At 39.5% G+C, this 23,243-nt stretch overlaps 1 protein-coding gene across 2 annotated transcripts in view; it reads right to left on the bottom strand.

The window, feature by feature from the left end:
• Positions 1-23,243, bottom strand: part of CLCN5 (chloride voltage-gated channel 5) — a 274,764-nt gene that overhangs the window by 246,608 nt on the left and 4,913 nt on the right. The window lies entirely within an intron of this gene.

A 23,243-nucleotide genomic window follows, 5' to 3' on the forward strand; every position in this document is an offset into this window, starting at 1 on the left:
TTACAGGAAACAAATTTTGCTTGAAACTTACATACACAGTGAGACTATACATAACTGCATGAAAATATTTTCTAAAAACATTTTTCATTCATGAGTATTTTCAAATTTTTCATACTGTACACATTTCTTAAAACACGATACCAGCAGCAACTGAAAATGAATGCCGAATTTGGTACACATGTGTTATCTACCTCAAGGTAACAAAAGTATGTGGCAGAGCATATCCATCCTAGTGTTTCACGGTCTGCACCTCTGTTTAGCCAGCGCTTATTGCAGTAAACTGTTCTTCATAAGATTCACTCACTGTAAATGTTCTAGTATACATTCTTTATAGTGAAATGTTAATACATCACCTCTTATTTATTGTAGCAAATCAGTATATTTTCTGTATTATAGAACGTTAACTTAGTTTTTGAAATCTATTTGCAAATACACTTTTTCCATTTGGCGCTATGGTTTGTTGCCTACCTAGCTGAGTATATATAATGTCAGCTTATTCTAAGGCTGTCTACATACTTAATTTACTTAAGTGTTCATTTTAAGTAAAGTGCTTACTGTGTATAGGAATTTGTATTTTGGAGATGCTTGATCTATCTACAAAGAAAAATTAGGAAATTATAAAATGCTCCTAGAAGTCTTAATTGTGTTTATTTAAAAAAACAAAACAAAACTTAAATGTCAGACTTGTGTGCATGGAAGTAATTAAAGTACATCATTATTGTAGTTTAAAACTTGTACAGAAGACATACTTTGTTTTTACTGAATGATCTATTCCCCATCCCAAGGCAAGCATGAATAAAATTAGGTTAAATGTAAAAAAAAAAAAAGAGGTGAAATTGCTTTTAATAATATATTTTACTTAACTCAATATAAAACCACCACACTGCCGTCGAGTGGATTCCAACTCATAGCGACCCTATAGGACAGAGTAGAACTGCTCCATAGATTGATATCTAAAAATATTACCATTTCAACATGAAATTGATATAAAAAATTTATTAGTCTATATTTTACATTCTTTTTATCATACTAAGTCTTTGAAATCTGGCATGTATTTTACACTTAGAACACACCTCAATTCAGAGTGGCCAAATTTCAAGTGTTCAACATAGCTCTACGGCTTGAAAATCTGGGATCACGTCCCAGATCACTACTTATTAACTGTGAAAGCTAGTTACTTAACCTCTCTGTACCTCAGTTTCTTCAGTTTTAAAATGGTGGTAATAACAGTAATTACCTCACAGAGCTGTACTGAAGTTGAATTATGTATTATGTGTAAAGGGCTTAGAACAGTACCCAGCAAATTATAAAACCAAGAAACCAAACCCACTGCCATTGAGTCGATTCCAACCCCTATAGGACAGAGTAGAACTGCCCCATAGAGTTTCCAAGGAGCCTGGTGGATTTGAACTGCTGACCTTTTGGTTAGCAGTTGTAACACTTAACCACTATGCCACCAGGGTTTCCAGCAAATTATAAGGGTTCAATAAATGTTAACTACCATTATCATTTTTATTATCTGCATCATCATCATCATCCATTCATTATATGCAGAAACTGAGCTAAAAGATCAAACGTATTTCCCAAGTTCATAAAGCAAATCAATGCTGGTTCCACACTCTGTCTTCTAAATCATAGTCTGTTAAACAGTTCAAGCCAGCTGGGAGCAATGGAAAATCATATTCTTTACCCATTTAAAATTCCAATGTGCTAGCCAAATGGAGTCTGGGAGTCAGTCCAAAAGGCAACATTCTTCAAAAATGCCATCCAGCTGTGTTTTACTAGTGGTCCTTTCACTCTACCATTTCCTTTAAGCTCTGTCCCTCATTTGGTATAGATATCTCATCCATGTTAATAGGTGAGAAGGTATATAACTCCTTATGTTCTACTCTGAATTATTTTTGTTGCTTTTTTAAGGTTGCTGGTGAGGTTGAATATTCTGGCATAAATTTGCAAAATGCCCAGCACCTAAGGCGATCGTATCTTTGACATACTTGACTGTGCTCTTCAGAAAACCCAAACCAGAGGCCACTGCTACAAGAAGCAATAGCAGAATTGAAGGAACACTGGCCTAGGTATCATGGAACCTGATTTCTGGTCCTACATGGCCTTAGGCAAGCCACTTAAACTCACTGAGCTATATCTCAGTTTAAGATAAAGCCATATGTGGAATTTAGGACTATGAATTAAAACGCAGTACACTAGAGTAAGAATGATTATGAGTATGGTGCAGGACTGGGCAGTGGTTCATTCTGTTGTACATAGGGTCGCTGTTAGTCCGAACTGACTCAATGGCACCTAACAACATCAACAAAGTAATAACTCAAAATAAAATTACACCAAGTCTTATCATTCTTATTTATCTGTCTTTAAATGATCTGTCAAGTTCCTCTTGGGAAAAGAAATGGATTTTGACATAATTTGGGGATAATTTCATATCCACATAATGATATGGGCTGATATGGACATTATGCCTTTTTTAAGAACTATCTATGTGAGATCAAATTGACAACAGCAACTCAAAACATTAGATGAGAACCTTAGGGGGGCAGTGAGTTTATGTTAATAAGGGAGGAACAACTCAGAAGAGGAGGGTGAGAATGGTTGCACAACTCGAAGAATGTAATCAATGTTACTAGATGGTACATGTAGAAACTGTTGAATTGGTGTATGTTTTGCTGTGTATATTCTCAACAACAACAAAATAAATAAAACTTAGAAGAAGAAAAAAAAATCATGTCAAGATCTATCCTGAAGAACAATGCTGTCAGTGACAGGATAATATCCATACACCTACAAGGAAGGCCAGTTAATATTATTATTCAAATTTATGTACCAACCACATGCCAAAGATGAAAAAGTTGAAGATTTTTACCAACTTCTGCAGTTTGAAATTGATCACACATGCAATCAAGATTCACTGATAGTTAGGGATGCTAAAGTTGGAATGGTTGCAGCAGTACATTGACAGGGAACTCCCAGGAATTCAGGCCAAATTCAGAAAAGGACATGGAATGAGGGATATAATTGCTGAAGTCAGATGGATCTTAGCTGAAAGCAGAGAATACCAGAAAGATGATTACCTGTGTTCTACTAACTACATAAAGGCATTCGACTGTGTGGATCATACAAATTATGGATAACATTGTGAAGAATAGGAATTCAGAGGCAGTCATTCGAAAGGAACAAGGGGATACTGTGTGGTTTAAAAACAGGAAAGGTGTGCATCAGGGTTGTATCCTTTCACCACACTTATCCTATCTGAACGATGAGCAAATAATATGAGAAGCTGGACTATATGAAAAAGAATGCAGCATCAGCATTGGAGTGCCTTAGGTATCTAGTGTTGCTGTGACAGAAATACCACAAGTGGTTGGCTTTAATAAACAGAAGTTTATTCTCTCACAGTCTAGTAGGCTAGAAGTCCAAATTCAGGGTATCAGCTCCAGGGAAGGCTTTCTCTGTCAGCTCTGAAGGAAGGTCCTTGTCATCAATCTTCCCCTGGACTAGAAGATCCTCTGTGCAGGAACCGAGGCTCCAAAGGATGTGCCCTGCTCCCAGCACTGCTTTCTTGGTCGTATGAGGTCCCCCTGTCTCTCTGCTCACTTCTCTCTTTTATATTTCAAAAGAGATTGGCTCAAGACAAAATCCAACCTTGTAACTTGAGTCCTGCCTCATTAACGTAACTGCCACCTATCCCACCTCATTAATATCATAGAGGTAGGTTTCACAACACACAGGAAAATCACATCAGATGACAAAATGGTGGACAACCACACAATACTGGGAATCATGGCCTAGCCAAACTGTTACAACAGCACTAGATAACCAAGACAAATATCTACTCTTTAAAGCTATGGAAACACAAACAGCAGTAAATGTAAGACATGAAAGAGCCATATAACTTTAGAGCTAAAAGGCATCTTAGTAATATACATCAACCAAGTGTCCAAAGTCATTCAGCTAATTAATTTTACATGTTGATAGTGAAGCATACAAGTAAGGGTTTCCTGACTGCAGCTATAGAGGAAAACTAGAGTTTAAAGCTAAATGCATATAGACTTGGAATTCAACACCTGGAAAGACACCAAACTGGTAATGGTGGTTAACTCTGAGGAGGAGGTTGAAGGGGGACTTTCACTTTTTACTTCTATTTATTTTTTAAGATTAATATGTAATCTTGTGTTATTTCTATAATTAAAAACCACAAAAGTTAAACCAAGAGAGTAGATAAAATCTCAGAGGGAGAAAAGTATAGAAAGGGAAAAGGCAAGGAACTTGATACCCTCATGATTAAAGCGCAGAAGGAAGCAAAGACAATGAAGAAGCAGTAGGAGAGGCAGAAAGAGAACTAGGAGATACAACTCTGTGGCCAAGGGAGGGAAATTTCAAAAAGGAACTGAATGGTCAACAGAACCAAACACTTTGGAAAGGCCATGAGAATAAGAACTGAGAAAAAAAAACAATGAGGAAAAAAGGGAGAGAAATAAGATGGCAGAACAAAATTTAGATCTGAAAGCTTCTTCTCAAAAATCTTAACTTTCTCCCTACATCACGCTCCAAATGGATCCGGAGACAAATTTTATCTTTTTTTTTCCTTTGTGAAATCTCTCACGTTTATCCCTTCCTTTAAATACCCAAAGTCAATATCTTCTATCCAGGCTCTTAATAATGCTCTATCTGAATTCTTTTCAACAGTCTCCTAACTCATCTCCCCAATTCCAGTCTTTCTCCTTCTAGCCTATTCTGAATAGTTCTCACCATGACAGTTATCTGCCCAAAGCCCTTCAAGTGCTTCCCACTGCCTCTAGAATGAAGTACCTATCTCTTAATTTTGGAGTCAGAGTTGGGTTCAAACCCTAGCTCCACCACTTCCTAGCTACATGACTTGGGGCCAATGGCAACCTTCCTGAGCCTCATTTTTCTCATGTGTTAAAATGGGGATACCAATTGCCTCATATGTCCTGGTTTTCCTGGGTCAGTCCCTGTTTATGTCTATTCTACCTGATTAGCAGCACTCCATTTCCCTCTCAAAAGTGTCCTGGCTTGACAGTAAATCATTTGGTCAATAAAGAGTTGTTATGAGGATTTATGAGACAAAGTCTTTAAGTATAATGGGGCTGACATGATACTTTCTTTTCCTTGCACTTTGCAGCCTGAAATCATATCTCCAAGTATGGAAGAACCTACCCATACTGCATGGTCTATCTCAGATGCCACCTCCTCACCTTCTTCTAACTCTTATGATATTTTACACCTCTCTTACAGCATGTATCTAACACTAGTTTGGATCATGGTTATTTGTGCACATGTTTTAACCTCCTTAGAGACTAACTTTTGAGAGGAGAGTATCTGCTTCTGATTTTTCTTAGTCCCACACATGGCACGTAGTAGGGTCTTCCACACAGAAGATACTCACTAAATTACTTCCTTTAGAAAGAACACAGGATTTGGGTTACAGAATTATATTTCACTTTTCATAGACTACTTACTCAAGCTTCTGTTTTTCCTTTTCTCTTGAAATGATTTCACTTGCTCATTAGTATGACAGCAAGGGTACTCTAATAGAAAGTTTCCTCTTTTCACAACTGGCCACCATCCCTGATAGTTTTCTGAGGGCCGGGGCAGTGGGAGAAGGATTCTTGGAGCTATTGTCCTAGGAATACAGAGTAGCTAGGAACACAGGTTCTAGAGCTAGACTGCCTTGGAATCCAGGCTCTACCACTTATAAACTCAGAATATTACTCAACCACTTTATGACTTAGTTTCCTACCTCCTGTATGGTATTGTGAAGATTAAATAAGGTAATCGTGTAAAACAAACCCGTTGCCGTTGAGTCAATTATGACTTGTAGAGACTCTATAGGACAGAGTAGAACTGCTCCCATAGGGTTTCCAAAGAGTAGCTGGTGGATTTGAACTGCCAACATTTTGGCTAGCAGCTGAGCACTTACCCAATCTGCCACCAGGGCTCCAAAACACTTATAAAAAACTCATCTTAAGTACTCAATAAGTGACAACTACTATTATTCTCTTTCTCCACCTCAGTCAAATCAGAGTACTTTACCAAGAAATACTTTACAAAGAAATACGTGCAAAGCCCAGCCCACTTGCAGCTCAGGGTCTTCTCTGTTTGGCTTTCTAGGCTGTCTAGTTTCTTTCACAATTCCTCCCTCTTTCATACCTAGTCCAAGCTGGGGCCATTTCTAACAGCTTATCTGCTATAGTGGTAAAGGCAGAGTCTTCCTCCTGGTTCTCTCATCATAGGTTCCAGGACCAGGTGCAACCCAAAACCACACTTTTGGCAGCTGCCCATGCTTTCTGGTTCCCACAACCAAAAAAAAATCTCTCAAAAATTACACTCTTTATGACTCCAATCCTTTCACTCCTGCCTACAGCCTGAAATTACTTAGCCTTTTACATTTTTCACACCATTACAGTCCCCGCCAGTTGCCAAACTATACACTATCCTTGAGTAAAACCTGTCTTGCTTCTTAATCCATTGGTATGTTTTCTACCATACAGCTCCTGGCAAAAATTCCAAAGATTAGTGATATGTTGTTGTTTTGGAAACCCTAGTGGTGTAGTGGTTAAGAGCTATGGCCGCTAATCAAAAGGTTGGCTGGTTGAATCCACCAGGTGCTCCTTGGAAACCATATGTGGTAGTTCTACTCTGCCCTATAGGGTCACTATGAGTTGGTATAGACTCCACGGCAGCAGGTTTGGTTTTTGTTAGTTTGTTATTGTTGTTAGCTGCCATCAGGTCAGCCACAACTCATGGCGACCTCATGCACAATGGAAGGAAATGCTGCCCAGTTCTGTGTTATTCCCATGATCGGTTACAGATTAGACCATGTGATCCATAGGGTTTTCACTGGCTGGTTTTCAGAAGTAGACAGCCAGGCTTTTCTTCCTAGTCCATCTTAGTCTGGAAGCTCCGGTGAAACCATAGCAACATTTAAGCCTTCACTGACAGACAGGCAGTAGCTGCGCATGAGGTGCACTGGCCAGGAATTGAATCTGGGTCTCCTGCAGGGAAGGCGTGAATTCTACCACCAAATCACCACTGCCTCATCATTAGAGATCTGGGAACATTTAACACAGGATAGAAATGCCTGTCTCTAAACACAGCTCGGTGAAGGAATTATTCATTAATAACAAATCAAGAAGACATTCAAATGAATTCTTTTACTACTTGTATCTTAGGCAAAATCCCTCTTTTTGGGGAGAGTAGGCTAAAATCAGCCTGAAGGATTTGAGAATATATTTTAATCAAAACGTTTTTATATAAACAGTAAGCAACTTACACTGTCTCCACTTCAAGCATAACACTAGATCTGCATTTCTCCTCACGTCCTTAAGAAAAACGCTCAGGAAATTATAGCCTAATATTCACTTACAATATTTAACCAAGTTGGATGAGAACAATAACTATTGAGACGTTTAAATTTTTAATTGTGGTCTGCAATATACCCAGAGACCAGAACTAATGGTATAGTTAAAATTGTTTCATCAAAAAACTAATAAAACCTTGATCTTTACCTAATTTAGTCTTGCTTATTTTCTTTTTTTATTTTCTTAGCATAAGATTTAACAGGTCTGGCATGATAAAGCAACATCTCCCCCAAGCCCTCTGGGCTGATTCTTTGCTAGCCTTGAAAGGTCCTTGATTTTTCCAGACTTCTGCCTCCTGGGCTTTAGGCCTGACCTCTCACCTCAACGATTATTACCCCTTTTATTTCTTAGTATAAATTAATAGTGTTAAGAAAAGAATCTAGTAGAATGTGGTTTTATCATAGCTTGTTGTAAACAAGTCAAACAGTACAGAAGGGCATCACAGGAAAAATAAAAAACGCTTACCCTGCAATCCCAAACCTCCCAAGTAACAACTGATAACTGCTTCTTGTGCATCGTTCCAGAAATTTTCTCTGCATAATGTAAGTAAGTATACAGAGCCCAGGTGGTGCAGTGGTTAAGAGCTCGGCTGCTAACCAAAAGGTCAGCAGTTCCAATCCACCAGGCGCTCCCTGAAAATCCCATGGGGCAGTTCTATTCTATCCTATAGGGTCTTTATGAGTTGGAATCGACTCAACAGCAATAGCTTTGGGTTTTATACATATACACAAACACTTCTATGTATACTATAATACTTCCCTACTTTCTGTTGTATGAGTGGAAGCCATATAATACATATCATTCTGCAACTTTTTTTCCACTAAAAATGTCTTAGACACCGTGCCCTGTCATTATACATAGATCTCATTTTAATGAAATGCGCAACAATTCCACAGTGTGTATATGTTGTTATTTTTCTTAGGTGCCGTCGAGTCGGTTCCGACTCATAGCGACCCTATGCACAACAGAACGAAACAATCGTTGTTATGCTTGAGCTCATTGCTGCAGCCACTGTGTCAATCCACCTTGTTAAGGGTCTTCCTCTTTTCCGCTGACCCTGTACTCTGCCAAGCATGATGTCCTTCTCCAGGGACTGATCCCTCCCAACAACATATCCAAAGTATGTAAGACACAGTCTCGCCATCCTTGCCTCTAAGGAGCATTCTGGCCGCACTTCTTCCAAGACAGATTTGTTTGTTCTTTTGGCAGTCCATGGTATATTCAATATTCTTCACTAACACCACAATTCAAAGTCATCAATTCTTCTTCGGTCTTCGTTATTCTTTGTTCAGCTTTCACACGCATATAATGCAATTGAAAATACCATGGCTTGGGTCATCCACACCTTACTCTTCAGGGTGACATCTTTGCTCTTCAACACTTTGAAGAGGTCCTTTGCAGCAGATTTGCCCAATGCAATGCGTCTTTTGATTTCTTGACTGCTGCTTCCATGGGTGTTGATTGTGGATCCAAATAAAATGAAATTCTTGACAACTTCAAACTTTTCTCCGTTTATCATGATGTTGCTCATTGGTCCAGTTGTGAGGATTTTTGTTTCCTTTATGTTGAGGTGTAATCCATACTGAAAGCTGTGGTCTTTGATCTTCTTTAGTAAGTGCTTCAAGACCTTTCCACTTTCAGCAAGCAAGGTTGTGTCATCTGCATAACGCAGGTTGTTAATGAGTCTTCCTCCAATCCTGATGCCCTGTTCTTCTTCATATAGTCCAGCTTCTCGTATTATTTGTTCAGCATACAGATTAAATAGGTATGGTGAAAGAATACAACCCCGACGCACACCTTTCCTGACTTTAAAACAATCAGTATCCCCTTGTTCTGTCCAAACAACTGCCTCTTGATCTATGTAAAGGTTCCTCATGAGCACAATTAAGTGATCTGGAATTCTCATTCTTCGCGGTGTTATCCATAGTTTGTTATGATCCACACAGTCAAATGCCTTTGCATAGTCAATAAAACACAGGTAAACATCCTTCCGGTATTCTCTGCTTTCAGCCAGGATCCATCTGACATCAGCAATGATATCCCTGGTTCCACATCCTCTTCTAAAACCGGCCTGAATTTCTGGCTGTTCCCCGTCAGTATACTGCTGCAGCCATTTTTGAATGATCTTCAGCAAAATTTTGCTTGCATGTGATATTAATGATATTGTTCTATAATTTCCACATTCGGTTGGATCACCTTTCTTGGGAATAGGCATAAATATGAATCTCTTCTAGTCAGTTGGCAAGGAAGCTGTCTTCCATATTTCTTGGCATAGATGAGTGAGCACCTCCAGCGCTGCATCTGTTTGTTGAAACATCTCAACTGATATTCCATCAATTGCTGGAGCCTTGTTTTTCGCCAATGCCTTCAGAGCAGCTTGGACTTCTTCCTTCAGTACCATTGGTTCCTGATCGTATGCCACCTCTCAAAATGGTTGAATATCGACTAATTCTTTTTGGTATAATGACTCCGTGTATTCCTTCCATCTTCTTTTGATGCTTCCTGCCTCATTTAATATTTTCCCCCATGAAATCCTTCACTATTGCAATTTGAGGCTTGAATTTTTTCTTCAGTTCTTTCAGCTTGAGAAACGCTGAGCATGTTCTTCCCTTTTGGCTTTCCATCTCCAGCTCTTTGCACATGTCATTATAATACTTTATTTTGTCTTCTCGAGCTGCCCTTTGAAATCTTCTGTTCAGTTATTTTACTTCATCAGTTCTTCCTTTTGCTTTAGCTGCTCGACATTCAAGAGCAAGTTGCAGAGTCTCCTCTGACATCCATCTTGGTCTTTTCTTTCTTTTCTGTCTTTTCAATGACCTCTTGCTTTCTTCATGGATGATGTCCTTGATGGCATTCCACAACTCGTCTGGTCTAGGGTCACTAGTGTTCAATGCGTCAAATCTATTCTTGAGATGGTCTCTAAATTCAGGTGGGATATATTCAAGGTCATATTTTGGCTCTCGTAGACTTGCTCTGATTTTCTTCAGTTTCAGCTTGAACTTGCATATGAGCAATTGATGGTCTGTTCCACAGTAGGCCCCTGGCCTTGTTCTGACTGATGATATTGAGCTTTTCCATCGTCTCTTTCCACAGATGTAGTCAATTTGATTTCTGTGTGTTCCATCTGGCGAGGTCCATGTGTATAGTCGCCGTTTATGTTGGTGAAAGAAGGTATTTGCAATGAAGAAGTCGTCGGTCTTGCAAAATTCTGTCATTCGATCTCTGGCGTTCTTTCTATCAACAAGGCCATATTTTCCAACTACTGATCCTTCTTTGTTTCCAACTTTCACATTCCAATCGCCAGTAATTATCAATGCACCTTGACTGCATGTTCGATCAATTTCAGACTGCGGCAGCTGATAAAAGTCTTCTATTTCTCCATCTTTGGGCCTAGTGGTTGGTGCGTAAATTTGAATAATAGTCGTATTAACTGGTCTTCCTTGTAAGTGTATGGATATTATCCTATCACTGACAGCCTTGTACTTCAGGATAGATTTTGAAACGTTCTTTTTGACGGTGAATGCAACACCATTCCTCTTCAAGTTGTCATTCCCAGCATAGTAGAGTATATGATTGTCCAATTCAAAATGGCCAATACTAGTCCATTTCAGCTCACTAATGCCTAGGATATCGGTTTATGCGTTCCATTTCATTTTTGACGATTTCCAATTTTCCTAGTTTCATACTTCGTATATTCCAGGTTCCGATTATTAATGGATATTTGCAGCTGTTTCTTCTCATTTTGAGTCAGGCCACATCAGCAAATGAAGGTCCTGGAAGCTTTACTCCATCCACATCATTAAGGTCGACTCTACTTTGAGGAGGCAGCTCTTCCCCAGTCACCTTTTGAGTACTTCCAACCTGGGGGGCTCATCTTCCAGCACTATTATCAGACAATGTTCCGCTGCTATTCATAAGGTTTTCACTGGCTAATGCTTTTCAGAAGTAGACTGCCGGGTCCTTCTTCGTAGTCTGTCTTAGTCTGGAAGCTCAGCTGAAACCTGTCCTCCATGGGTGACCCTGCTGGTATCTGAATACCGGTGGCATAGCTTCCAGCATCACAGCAACACACAAGCCCCCACAGTACGACAAAATGAAAGACACGTCGGGGAGTGTGTATACACCATGATTAATATAACCAGTTTCACATGACAGACATTAAGATTGTCAATAGTGAAAAGATGGCAACAATGGAGGCAACTAACATCCTTGTAACGAGTGATCTTTGTGCAGTTCCTTTTTAGAATAGATTCACTGAGTCAAAAGGTATACACATTTTACATTCTGATAAGGACTTCCAAGCTGCCCTCCAAATAGGTTCTACCAGTTTATACTCCCATCAACAGTGTATAAAAACCAAACCCAAACCCAGTGCCGTTGAGTCGATTCCGACTCATAGCGACCCTATAGGACAGAGTAGAACTGCACCATAGAGTTTCCAAGGAACGCCTGGCAGATTCGAACTGCCGACCTCTTGGTTAGCAGCTATAACACTTAACCACTACACCACCAGGGTTTCCTCAACTGTGTATAGAGATAGGCTTTTAAATTAATCATGAGGTCTGAAGTTCCTGTAGTCCAGTTAGGGAACTAGATATTTAACACAAAAACAGCAAAGCACTGATTATTTTATCACATCTTTTTTTTTTTTTAACACAGTCTAGAAAGCCAAGTGAACAGTTGGTGGCAGCCACACCCTGCTGTAATTACCCTTGTCCTGGTCCAAATGCAAGTCCAAATGCAAACTCAGAAAGTGCTATTTCTCAAAATTAATCCAGCTCTTAAATAATGAATTCCTTGGATGCAGAGATTTACTAAGCAAATTCAGCACAGAAAAGAAACCTATACTGCTCCTGGCCACACCAGCTTAATTATCTCTAACACCAGGGGTGCTACCTAACGGTGTGATAAAAGGTGGTTTCTATTTGCCCAAATTAAAAGCATGGGTCTAGGCATTAGCAATGGAAATACACTTTGAACACATAAGAATTCAGTACATCAGCATATTCATGACATGGAATGATCCGATTGAGAGATTTTTCTAGTTACAGAGAATGGGGTTATTCCAGTGATATCGAACCTCTGTAAACATCACAACAAAGAATCTAGTGAATCACTTCTAGAATAGCATGTGTTTAACACTTTAGATTTTGCAAAGCACCTTAGCATACCTTATCTTACCTCATTTGATCGTCAAGGCAATCATGGTAGGAAGGCAAGGCAGTTATTACTCATTAAGTAAAGACTCAATGAGAATATACTACGTGCTGGGCACTCTCTGCTAGGTACCTGGTATAGGAAGATGAATGAGAGACGCCCTCTCATTCACTGGTCACCCTGCCCTAGCCAATCTACATGCAAGGCCTTCACATTGCACTTAGGATACTTGGTAATGTGGCCTACAAATCCTTGTATGATCTGCCCCCTGCTCATCCTTCCATTTCATCTCATGCCCTTTCATACCTCATTCACTATGGCCTAGCCACACTGGACCACACTGGGAAAAAACCCAGGTTCTTACTACCTCAGGGATTTCCACTTTGCTTCCTCTACCTGGAATGCTCTTCCCACAGCTCTTTGCCTGAATAACTCGTACTCATCTTTTAAATTTCAGCTGAACTTGTCACTTCCTTCCAGGCCCTTCTTCCCCCAGTAAATTATGCCTCATCTATTATTTTTTTTCATAGTACTTTACTTTCATATGGAGCCCTGGTGGCACAGTAATTAAAGCAATCAACTGCTAACTGAATGGTGGGTGACTCAAAACCACCAGCGGCTCTGTGGTAGACAGATGGGGCAGCCTGCTTCCATAGAGATTTACAGCCTTGGAAACCCTACAGGGTCCCTATGAGTCGCAACTAACTCGATGGCAATGGGTTACTTTCATAGCACTTACTTTATAAATTAAATATTTGTGTATTTATTAGTTTGCATTTCAACTCCTCCACAAGACTGTAAGGCTTAGGAGGGCAAGAATCATGACTTCTGTGTTCACTATTATAATCCCCAGCACCTACCTACCACAATGCCTGGTACACAGCAGACATGAAAAACAAAATATTGAATAAATACAGCCAATGCCCTCAAGTGGTATACAATATAGTAGGAAAAGACACAAAGAAGAGAAAGGCTAATTTTATCAGAGGATGCGAGAGATTTCAGAAAAAGACTACATAGAAGAGGAGATCCTTGAGCAGATGGTTGAAACATGAGAGGGTGTTTGCCAGAAATGCCTCCTACTGAAATAGTCTAGGCCACCGGAGGTGGGGAAAGAATGAAGAATGTGTGGTGTCAGTAATCTAGTGCTGCTATAACAGAAATACTACAAGTGGATGGCTTTAACAAACAGTAATTTATTCTCTCACAGTTTAGGAGGCTAGAAGTCTGAATTCGAGGTGCCAGCTCTAGAGAGAGGCTTTCTCTCTCTGCCGGCTCTGGAGAAAGGTCCTTGTCTCTCCAGTTCCTGCTTCCTGGTCCCTTAGAGATCTCCATGTGGCTTGGCATCTCTCTTCCCCCAACCCTGGTTTGCTCGCTTATTTAATCTCTTTTATATCTCAAAATGTTCCAGAAGGATGTTTACCTGTGTTTTATTGACTATGCAAAGACATCCAACTGTGTGGATCATAACAATTATGGATAACATTGTGAAGAATGGGAATTCCTATTAATAGGGCTCATGAGGAACCTTCACCTAGGTCAAGAGGCAGTTGTTCAGATAGAACAATGGGATACTGATTGGTTCAAAGTCAGGAAAGGTGTGCGTCAGGGTTGTATTCTTTCACCATACCTATTCAATCTGTATGCTGAGCAAATAATATGAGAAGCTGGACTATATGAAGAACAGGGCATCAGGACTGGAGGAAGACTCATTAACAACCTGCGTTATGCAGATGACACAACCTTGCTTGCTGAAAGTGAAGAGGTTTTGAAGCACTTACTAATCAAGATCAAAGACCACAACCTTCAGTATGGATTGCACCTCAACATAAAGAAAACAAAAATCCTCACAACTGGACCAATGAGCAACATCATGATAAATGGAGAAAAGACTGAAGTTCTCAAGGATTTCATTTTACTTGGATCCACAATCAACACCCATGGAAGCAGCAGTCAAGAAATCAAAAGACACATTGCATTGGGTAAATGTGCTGTAAAGGACCTCTTTAAAGTGTTGAAGAGCAAAGATGTCACCTTGAAGACTAAGGTGCGCCTGACCCAAGCCACGGTATTTTCAATCACGTCATATGCATGTGAAAGCTGGACAATGAATAAGGAAGACCAAAGAAGAATTGATGCCTTTGAATTGTGGTATTGGTGAAGAATATTGAATATACCATGGACTGCCAAAAGAACGAACAAATCTGTCTTAGAAGAAGTACAACCAGAATGCTCCTTAGAAGCAAGGATGGCAAGACTGCGTCTTTCATACTTTGGACATGTTGTCAGGAAAGATCAGTCCCTAGAGAAGGACATCATGCTTGGCAGAGTACAGGGTCAGCGGAAAAGAGGAGGACCCTCAACAAGGTGGACTGACATAGTGGCTGCAACAATGAGCTCAAGCATAATGATTGTAAGGATGGCGCAGGACCGGGCAGTGTTTTGTTCTGTTGTGCGTAGGGTCGCTATGAGTCGGAACCGACTCGACAGCACCTAACACAACAGCAACATATCTCAAAAAAGATTGACTACTCTTGCCTCACTAACATAACAAAGACAACCCAGTCCCAAATAGGATTATAACCACAGGCGTGAAGGTTAGGATTTACTACACATATTCTGGGGGGATACAATTGAATCCATAACATTGCTTCTCATATTTTTGGCTTTGATAACTGGGCAGATGGTGGTACAATTACTTAGCATAGATATCATAAGAGAAGAAGGTGCTATTATTATTATTACCAGGGTATAAAACCCAAGGAAAAAAAAGACTTTGGCAGAGTTGGGACTATGGATGGCAGCAATTCCCCTGCCCACCAGCCTCTCACCATTCTCAAACTAAACAGAAAAGGTCATGATTTCAACCTGGGAATATTCAAAGCTGAATCATATGTGGTCACAGGTCAGACCTGTGAGGAGAAAGGACAGGGCACAGAGTACTTTTTTAGCCAGGAGATGTCAATGATATAATTTAATGTGCTTATCTTTTTGTGTGGAGGCCAGAGAAGAGGGAAGGGGAAGGCAGGAGAGTTCAGCACCCAGAGAATCTCACATGCCTGGTAATATCTATTTTGTTTCCACTGGATGGTCCTTGTCCTGGATTTATTTCTAGTTTCTCTATGCTGCAATTTATGTTCCTCATGGAAGTAGTCAGGGCAGAAATCCTAAATAAATAAAAATAAAATGCCTGAATGGTATTGGGCTGAAAAACATCAAATATGACATTACTAAGAAGGTTTCCTCATACTCTTAACTATTCAACAGCTTCTTTGGCCTGGCCACAGGTCTAGAAACACCTGGAGTATTAATAGAAGGTAGAAAAAATAAGAAGAATCTGACATTTGTTGCCACTCATAATGAAACTTTCTAGCTCCTCCTCCCCCACCTCTGATGCATGCACAGAACAGCATTACATGAAACAGGAAACTCTGAATCATAATTCTGGTTAAAACACAAGAACCTATAGTTTATTTCAAAAATGCTAACAAAGTGACAGGAAAAAAAAAACACCCTAGAAACCTCAATGAAAAAAACAATTCTTTGGAAAAAAAAAAAACCAAACTTTTCAAAGTAGCAATAAAGTATAGTAGGGGAGACTAATACTTAGCAGAAAATTATAAAATACCTGATCCTAGGAGAGGCGGTGTAATGCAATATAGGTCTATATAAATAAACAGAGAGAGAAAGCACGCGGGTGAGCGCACCAGCAAGCTAAACAGCATTATCAGGAGACCCAGGGTCTAGCCCTGGCTCTGTGTACCATGTAACATCTGTGTGACCCAGAATAAGTCTCACTGGGCCTCAGTTTCTTCCTTTGCAAGATAAGACATTTGAACCAGAGCACCTCAAAAGATTACTTCCAGTTTAAAAACATCTTTTACAACATATCTAACTTTATTTTTATGTCATAATTCTAATACAAGCAGAAGAGCTACTACAGGCTAGACATTTCAATGACTATCTTATTCTATATACAAACTTGTGAAATAAGTATTATTTCATGTTGTGTATTATAAGAGTAAAGGTCAACATTCGTGAGTGCTTAACTGTTCAAAGGACTATATGTGTGTATTAACTCATTTCATCCTCCCAATAATCCTGAGTAGAGATTAACCCCATTTTACAGATGAGGAACGTGAGGCACAAAGAAATTAAATAACTTGCCCAAAGTCACATTGAAACCCTGGTGGGATATTGGTTAAGAGCTTGGCTGCTAACCAAAAGGTCGGAGTTCAAATCCACCATGTGCTCCTTGGAAACCCTGTGGGGCAGTTCCACTCTGTCGTATAGGGTTGCTATGAGTCGGAATCAACTCAACAGCAGTGGTGGTTTTGGTAATGTCACATAGCTAGTAGTAACAGAGCCAGGATACAAACCCAGGAAGTCTAGCTCCAGAGTTTGTGCTCTTTACCCCAGATGAGACAATTGAGGCTTTCGGAGTTTAGGTAACTTTGACTACCAAATGGCAGACCCGGGGTTCAGATCCAGGTGTATTCGATTCCAAGGCCTATGCTCTTTCCCCAACTGTGTGCTTGGGAATGGATGGTTGGCTCTTAAAAGAATAAGTTTATGAAACATTGTTTTTCATCAGAACCCATCCCCGCTACTTCCCCCGCCACTGAGGAGTTGTGTAAGGACAATAGGTGAAGAGAGCTGAACTTATTTCTTGAGTGCCTGCTGTAGGTGAGACACTGTGCCAGACACGGGGGCAGGGGAGGGCCCTGCTTTATTACTGCAGTTATAATAACGTGACTTTTGTTCAAGAGCCACACAGCTACCCAGATTTCATACTGAAGCTCTGTCGCCAATTCACTGCTTTGTGATGCTCCCTCCTGGCTCCCCATGTGTTAGCTAAGTCACCAGTATTTACAAATACACCGTGATGTGTTAAAAAATCTGCAAGGTTGAACATATACTTCCTTAGGATTTGATGCCAACAGAATCATTTCTCATTGCAACTATTTATTATAACTCTCCTCAGCCTTACTTCCAGACTTACCCTGACATATTCTGCCACTTCACCTTATTATGTAATTCCCAGATTAATTTTCATTTCCCACTTTTTGTATAATCTCCCCATTACCACTCGTACTCCTAAGAGGGTTTTGGGAGTTAAATAGCACAGATGGCCAAAAATTACTAGAGTATCTGAAAAAGTATTAATAGCAAATAGCTGCTCTAACCAAATCCTTAACATTTTCGTTTCCTTCTTTCTTTTTTTAACTTGGAGGTGGAGGGGAAGCAGAGAATGGCTTAAGCAGTTGTCCAGGGGCCCACATACTTCACTCTTGTTGGAGGCACTCATTCAGAGTTTACTGACTCTTATTTTACATCTTATTTTACAATAACTTGCTTTCTAATTATACAAGTAATACATATTCGTTACATAAAACTTAGAAAATAAACAAAAGAAAAAAAGTATATTCCGTAACCTGGAGATAACCACTTAAACAAATCTGGATCTTTTCCTTTCATCCTATATTTACCTGTACATTCATAGGTGTATAAGTAACATCTAAACATACCAATAAACACACTTAAATTAAAAAAGACAGAAATGACATAATTCCATACTTTGTCCTTTTCCATTATATCATGAAGATTTTCCCTTTGTATTAGTTAATCTTGATTTTTAACGGCCAGATATCATACTGTATGAAAAAGTCACAATTTACTTACATTTCCCTATTATGGAAACTGTTCAGTTTTTCACTGTTAAAATTTCTTATAAAGCTGTGTACACATCTCTGCTACTACTTTCAGAAATTGTACTTTTTAAAGTTAGCAAGTAATCCATGTTGTTTATAGAAAAATTGGGAGATATAGATAAGCAAAAATATCAACTGTAATTTCTTTTTAAATATTTTGTGTATATCCTCTCAGACTTTTCTTTATATTATACAAAGACACATGTAGCATATTAAAACAGAATCATACCATTAATAATAATAACTACCATGTATTGAAGGAACCCTGGTAGTTCAACAGTTAAGCACTCAGCTGCTACCCTAAAGGTTGGCATTTCGAATCTACCCAGCAGCTATGCAGGAGAAAGACCTGGTGATCTGCTCCCATAAAGGTTCCAAAACCAAACCCAATGCTGTCAAGTCGAGTCTGACTCATAACAACCCTATAGGACAGAATAGAACTGTTCCGTAGGGTTTCCAAGGCTATAATCTTTTATGAAAGCAGAATGTCACATCTTTCTCTTTCAGAGTAGCTGGTGGGTTCAAACTGCCGACCTTTAGGTTAGCAGCCAAGCACTTAACCACTGCACCACCAGGGCTCCTTCCTGTAAAGATTACAGCCTAGAAAATCCTATGGGGCAGTTCTACTCTGTCACATGGGTTCACTGTGAGTTGAAATCCACTCAATGGCGCCCAACAACAACTACCACCATGTATTGAGTAGTTACCACATGCCAAGCACAGTGATTTTCTTAATTAACCCTCCTTTTAAGGGTTGGCTCAGTGGTTCCCACACTTGTCTGCACACTGGAATCACCTGGGGAGCTTCAAAAATACTGATATGTCCCATTCCCAGAGATTATGATTTACTTTGTTTGGAGTGAGGTATGGGCCTTTGGGGTTTTAAAAGATCCCCGGTGAGTTTACTGGGCATACAAGTTGGGAACTGCTAGGTTAAACAAACAAAAAACAACATTTTTTTTAGCTACTATCTTATCCCTATTTTGGAGTCCTTGGGTGGTACAAACGGGTAAGCGCTCCATTGCTAACCAAAAGTTTAAAGGTTCGAGTCCACTGGCTACAACCAATGACTGCCCTGACAGGGAACACAACAGAGAACCCCTGAGGGAGCAGGACAGCAGTGGGATGCAGACCCCAAATTCTCATAAAAAGACCAGACTTAATGGTCTGCCTGATACTAGAAGGACCACGGTGGTCATGGCCCCCAGACCTTCTGTTGGCCCAGGACAGGAACCATTCCCAAAGCCAAGTCTTCAGACATGGATTGGACTGGACAATGGGTTGGAGAGGGATGCTGGTGAGGAATAAGCTTCTTGGATCAGATGGACACTTGAGACTATGTTGGCATCTCCTCCTTGGAGGGGAGATGAGAGGGTAGAGGGCGTTAGAAGCTGGTGAAATAGACACGAAAAGAGACAGTGGAGGGAAGGAGTGGGCTGTGTCATTAGAGGGAGAGCAATTGGGAGTAAGTAGAAAGGTGTATATAAGTTTTTGTGTGAGAGACTGACTTGATTTGTAAACTTTCACTTAAAGCACAATAAAAATTAAAAAAAAAAAGGTTTGAGCCCACCCAGACGCATCTTGGAAGAAAGGCCTGGTGATCTACTTTCAAAAAATCAGCCACTGAAAACCCTATGATGCACAGCTCTACTCTGACATACACGAGGTTACCAAGAGTCAGAATTGACTAGACAGCAATCTTGGAAATTGAGGAACACTCAGGTAAGTAGGAGCCCTGGCGCACAGTGGCTAAACATTCAGCTGCTAACTGAAAGACAGGCAGTTCAAACCCACCAGCCACTCCGTGGGAGAAAGATTTGGCAGTCTGCTTCTGTAAAGATTTACAGCCTTGGTGGTAATAGGGAACCCAAGGTCAAGAAGGGGGAGTGTCAACATGTCGTAGGTCGCTAACCAATGTCATAAAACAATATGTGTACTAACTGTTTAATGAGAAACTAGTTTTTCTCTAAACCTTCATCTAAAGTACAATTAAAAAAAAAAGATTTACAGCCTTGGACCCCAGTTCTACTCTGTCCTATAGGGCCACTATGAGTTGGAATCTACTCAACAGCAACAAGTAAGGTAAGTCACATACCCAACATCACACAGCTGATAATGGTGTATTTAGGATTTGAATCTAGGTCCAAGCCCAGACCCTGTATTTTTAACTGATAATTTCAAATCAGCTTTTTCCCCCTATTAAACGTTATATCATGAACCTATTTCTATGTTAATAAATAACTCTACGTTGTTATTTTTAGTAACTATAGTATTCCGTTGTATAGGTACATCATAATATGCTATCAATTTTTCCCATTATAAAAAATGCTATAATTAATATCCTTGTTAATACATCTTTATGCACTTCCTTATTTCCTTAGGTTAAATTCCGAGGAAAGAAATTGCTGGGTCAAAAGGTAAACATATTTTTTAAAGCTTTGATAAATACTGCCAAATTGACATTGCCATCAGAAGTGTGTAAGAATGCCTGCTTTCTTGTATTATTGCCACCACTGAGTTTTGTCATTCCTTTTTCTCTGCAAATTATGTTGGAGAAAATGGTAAGCCATTTTAATTCCCCTTTGTTTGATTACTACTGAATAGAACCTTTTTTCATGCTTATTGGACATTTGGATTTCTTCTTTTATGTATTTTCCTATTCCCATCCTTTGTACATTTTTCTAGTAAAATACTTATATTTTACTTATTGCTCTGGAAGTCAGTGTGTGTTAAGGATAATAAGACTTGTTGCAATTCTTTCTAATTGCCTCATTAACTTTATTTATGGTTTTGTGCAGAAATATTAAATTTTTATATAATCTATTATATTAACCTTTTTATTTTTCTACTTTTGATACTATACATACAAGTATCTTCCTCACTCTAAGATTATAATAAATATTCTTCTATTTTTTTAGTTCTTTTATCATTTCGCTTTTTTGTAAACTGCTAACTCTCTAATGTAGTAGTTCCCATTATAACTGCCTAGAGAGCTTTGGGTTTAGAGAGCTTATGTCTTTAAATGCTCAGGTCTTAAGGCTGAATCACATTTTGGAGCAATGAGGCCTGAACAGGAATATTTTTACAAGCATCACAGATCATTCTAATGCACACCGCCCCCCTTTATTAAGAAACACTATTTTAATCCTTCTGAATTTATGGTGGTATCAACCCTTCCAAATTAAGTAATTATTACTTCAGCACATTGTTAAACAAATGATTTCTCCATTAATTCAAAATGTTGCCTTTATCCTAGTTGATAAACTCTATGAGAGTAGAAATCATACTTTATTTTTATAAAGTTACTGTGGTTTCAGTGAAAATTTATACAGCAAATTAGTTTCCCATTCAACAATTTATACACAAATTATTCCATGACATTGCTTGATGTACCCCGCAATGTGTCAGCACCCTCCCCATTTCCACCCTGCCTTCATCCAGCCAGTTTCCCTGCCCCTCTTTACCTTCTCATCTTTGCTTTTGGGAAGACGTTGCCCATTTGGTCCCCTACAGCTGATTGTTCTAAGGAGCACATTCCTCACAGGTGTTACTGTTTATTTTATAGGCCAATCTATTATTTGGCTGAAAGGTGACCTCCGGGAGCGGCTTCAATTCCAGGTTAAAAGGGTATCTTAGGTTGATAGCCTCGGGGGTTCCTCTAGTCTCTACCATTCCAGTAAGTCTGATCTTTTTCACGAATCTGAATTTTGTTCTACATTTATCTCCCTTTCTAACTGGGACCTTCTATTGTGTCCCTGGTCAGAGCAGTCAGTAGTGGTAGCCAGGCACCATCTAGTTCTTCTGGTCTCAAGCTAGAGGCGGCTATGGTTCGTGTGGGCCATTAGTCTTCTGGACTAATTGCTTCCTTGAGTCTTTGGTTCCTTTCACTCTCCTTTGCTCCAGACAGGCAAGACAGCAACAGTTGTATCTTGGATGGCCACTTGCAAGCTTTTAAGATCCCAGACGCTACTTACCACGCTAGGATGTAGAACATTATCTCTACGAACTATGTTATGCCAATTGACATAGATGTCCCCCGAGACTAGGAATCATACCTGTTTTTACTGACCATTGCATCTCCAGGGCCCAGCATAATGCCTGGTGCACAACTGGTGTTCAATAAATGTTAAGTGAATAAATAAATAACATCTACCAACACCCCAAACTGCCTAGTCTTCTCTTTAATACTTTGTTGACAATTAGACCAATAAAACTGATGTTATTACGCCCAGTACAGTTTCTTTATAGTGGCCTGGAAGTGCATTAGAAAGTTTCATCAACTGAAGTCAAATAATAATGTTGGCCATATTTAAGAGGTATGGGAATTCTGATCAAATGCTTCACAGAAGATCTCCAGGGTCAGAACTAGACAACGGTGACCTACAAAATTAAGGAGATTTGGGTTCCCCCAATCCTTAGAACTCCTCAACTAGCCCCAGAGACTAACTTTGAAGCTTCCTCAAACTGAGAGTGAAATAGACCCATACATTCCCTTTTCCAACAATCCATGGAAAGAAAGCTGGAATACAGCATTTGGAAATCTAGGTCTTAGTCCTGTCACTACTATTAACTATTAGCTGTTTGGCCTTGGGCATATCACTTAACCTCCAGGGGTTGGGCTGGAAGTTTTCTAAGAGCTCTTCAGGTCTAAACATCTACCTAGAGACCCAAACAGACTACCACAGGATAGGGCTTGCAAAAACAACCTGAAATTATCTCCACATAACAGAGTCCCAGTCCCAACACAGGCTACAGAAAAATAATAATAATATGACGATGATGATAATAATAGCAGCTATTGCTAAATTTTACTGAGGACTTATTATATGCTAGACAATATTCTAACTATCATAATAAAAATAATGGTACACAGTTATATGGTACTTATGTGTACACATATACACATATATATTTAATCCTCAAAACAACGCTATGAGTTCTATTAATATCCCCATTTTACATAGCAGAAAACTGACACACA

The sequence above is a fragment of the Elephas maximus genome, chromosome X (assembly GCF_024166365.1).
Source record: "Elephas maximus indicus isolate mEleMax1 chromosome X, mEleMax1 primary haplotype, whole genome shotgun sequence".
In the NCBI taxonomy this organism is placed as follows: Eukaryota; Metazoa; Chordata; class Mammalia; order Proboscidea; family Elephantidae; genus Elephas; species Elephas maximus.